Genomic DNA, 3,169 nt, shown 5'->3' with positions numbered 1-3,169 from the left:
CTCCTCTTCTATGCTCCTCCCCCTCTCTTCTTCCTCTCCCTACTCCTCCTCTTCTACGCTCCTCCCCCTCCTCTCTTCTTCCTCTCCCTACTCCTTCTCCTCTTCTACGCTCCTCCCCCTCCTCTCTTCTTCCTCTCCCTACTCCTCCTCTTCTACGCTCCTCCCCCTCCTCTCTTCTTCCACTCCCTACTCCTTCTCCTCTTCTATGCTCCTCCCCCTCCACTCTTCTTCCACTCCCTAGTCCTTCTCCTCCTCCTTCTCCTTCTCCTCCTCCATCTCCTCTGCCATCTTCTCCTCCTCCTTCTCCTCCTCTTTCTCCTTCTCCTCCTCCTCCATCTCCTCCTCCTTCTCCTCCTCCTTCTCTTTCTCCTCCTCCCTCTCCTCCTCCATCTCCTCCGCCATCTTCTCCTCCTCCTTCTCCTCCTACATCTCTTCCGCCATCTTCTCCTCCTTCTCCTTCTCCTCCTCCATCTCCTCCTCCTTCTCCTCCTCCTCCTCCTTCTCCTCCTCCCTCTCCTCTGCCATCTCCTCCTCCTTCTCCTCCTCCATCTTCTGATCCTTCTCCTCCTCCATGCTCCTCCTCCTTTCTTCCTCTCCCTACTCCTCCTCTTCTACGCTCCTCCCCCTCCTCTTTTCTTCCTCTCCCTACTCCTCCTCTTCTACGCTCCTCCCCCTCCTCTTTTCTTCCTCTCCCTACTCCTCCTCTTCTACGCTCCTCCCCCTCCTCTTTTCTTCCTCTCCCTACTCCTCCTCTTCTACACTCCTCCCCCTCCTCTTTTCTTCCTCTCCCTACTCCTCCTTCTCCTCTTCAACGCTCCTCCCCCTCCTCTTTTCTTCCTCTCCCTACTCCTCCTCTTCTACACTCCTCCCCCTCCTCTCTTCTTCCTCTCCCTACTCCTTCTCCTCTTCTACGCTCCTCCCCCTCCTCTCTTCTTCCTCTCCCTACTCCTTCTCCTCTTCTACGCTCCTCCCCCTCCTCTCTCCTTCCTCTCCCTACTCCTCCTCTTCTACGCTCCTCCCCCTCCTCTCTTCTTCCTCTCCCTACTCCTTCTCCTCTTCTACGCTCCTCCCCCTCCTCTCTCCTTCCACTCCCTACTCCTCCTCTTCTACGCTCCTCCCCCTCCTCTCTTCTTCCACTCCCTGCTCCTCCTCTTCTACGCTCCTCCCCCTCCTCTCGTCTTCCTCTCCCTACTCCTCCTCTTCTACGCTCCTCCCCCTCCTCTCTTCTTCCTCTCCCTACTCCTCCTCTTCTACGCTCCTCCCCCTCCTCTCTTCTTCCTCTCCCTACTCCTTCTCCTCTTCTACGCTCCTCCCCCTCCACTCTTCTTCCACTCCCTACTCCTCCTCTTCTACGCTCCTCCCCCTCCTCTCTTCTTCCGCTCCCTACTCCTTCTCCTCTTCTACGCTAGTCTCCCTCCCTCCCCTCCTCTCTCTTCTTCCTCTCCCTACTCCCTCTCCTCATCCACGCTCCTCCCCCTCCCTCCCCCTTCTCCCCCTCCTCTCCCTACTCCCTCCCCTCCTCTCTTCTTCCTCTACCTCTCCCGACTCCCTCTCCCCATCCCCCCCCCCCCCCCCCCCCCGTGGGGGGAAAGTGGGAGGAGGGGAGGGAGGGGGACTAGCGTGGATGAGGAGAGGGAGTAGGGAGAGGTGGAGGAGGGGGAGACTGGTCCTCCTCCTCTCCCTACTCCCTCTCCTCCTCCTCTCCCTATTCTCTACTCCCTCTCCTCATCCACGCTAGTCCCCCTCCCTCTCCTCCTCCCACTCTCCCCCTCCTCTCCCTACTCTACGCTCCTCTCCTCCCCCCTCCTTCTCCCTCTCCTCCTCCTCTCCCTACTCCCTGTCCTCATCCACACTCGTTCCCCTCCCCCCTCCCCTCTCTCCCCCTCTCTTCTCCCTCACCCCTCTCCCCCTCCTCCTCCCACTCTCCCCCTCCTCTCCCTACTCTACGCTCCTCTCCTCCCCCCCTTCTCCCTCTCCTCCTCCACGTTAGTCCCCCTCCCTCCCCTCCTCTCTCTCTCCCCCTCCTCCACCTCTCCTTACTCCCCCTCCTCCCCAATCCCTCCCCTCTAAACACTCCTCCCCTTCCCTCCCCCCTCTCCCCCTCCCTGCCCTCCTCTCTCTCTCCCCCTCCTCCACCTCTCCTTACTCCCCCTCCTCCCCAATCCCTCCCCTCTAAACACTCCTCCCCTTCCCTCCCCCCTCTCCCCCTCCCCACCTCTCCCTCTCCTCCTCCTCTCCCTACTCCCCTCCTCCTCCACACTCCTCCTCCACACTCCTCCTCCTTCCTCCCTCCTTCTACCTCTCCTCCTCCTCTCCCTACTCCCTCTCCTCATCCACGCTAATCCCCCTCCTTTCCCCCCCTCCAACGTTTAAAAATAAAAACAAAACATTGTTTATTTGAATGAATTAAATTGTATATTTTTTAGGCCCTGCGATGGACTGGCGAGCTGTCCAGGGTGTCTCTGCCTTCGCCATGAGTCGGCTGTGAGAGGCTCCAGCCGATCAAGCAGAGTGTAGAGGATGGATGGATGGATGGATGGATGGATGGATGGATGGATGGATGGATGGATAGATGGATGGATGGATGGATGTTGTGTGGTTCCAACTGAACTCTGTCCTTGCCAGTGGGACTCGGGTCAGGGTGCCTTTCAGAGGTGTGGGTGGATCTGGGGGGGATAAACACCCTCACAGTGAAGCTCCGCTCTGGCTAAAGGTGAGAAGGATGCAGACAGCATGTCATGGAGAAGTAACATGTGTGTCTGCATCCCATCCTGGACCCACAGTGGAGTTCCACAGTGACAAGGACCAGAGTTCATGGGAATCACACTGGGAGGGGGGGAGGAAGATTTCACGGGCCGCCGCACAATGGTGGCCCGTGACAAGGTAAGTTTTAGGTTTACGTTTGATATTTATCATACAAGAAGTTTTTAAATCTCCAAACAGGAGGTGATACATTTTCTGCAAGATTCTCACACGTTTTCCTGTTGTTGTTGTTTTTTTCAGCCCCAGCTTCTGATGGCCCCAGGACTCAAAACTGAAAGAAGGACAAGAAGAAGACCCAAAGATGAGACCCAGCTCCAGCAGACCCGTGAAGACGAGGAACCGAGCCCACCAGAGACGACCCTAGAGAGGCCAACCAGCCTGCAATGAGATGATGGGACAACTTCAT

Source organism: Amphiprion ocellaris, chromosome 19 (assembly GCF_022539595.1).
Source record: "Amphiprion ocellaris isolate individual 3 ecotype Okinawa chromosome 19, ASM2253959v1, whole genome shotgun sequence".
Classification (NCBI taxonomy): domain Eukaryota; kingdom Metazoa; phylum Chordata; class Actinopteri; family Pomacentridae; genus Amphiprion; species Amphiprion ocellaris.
The sequence above is the reverse complement of the archived record's forward strand: the minus strand, read 5'-3'. Positions refer to the sequence as shown.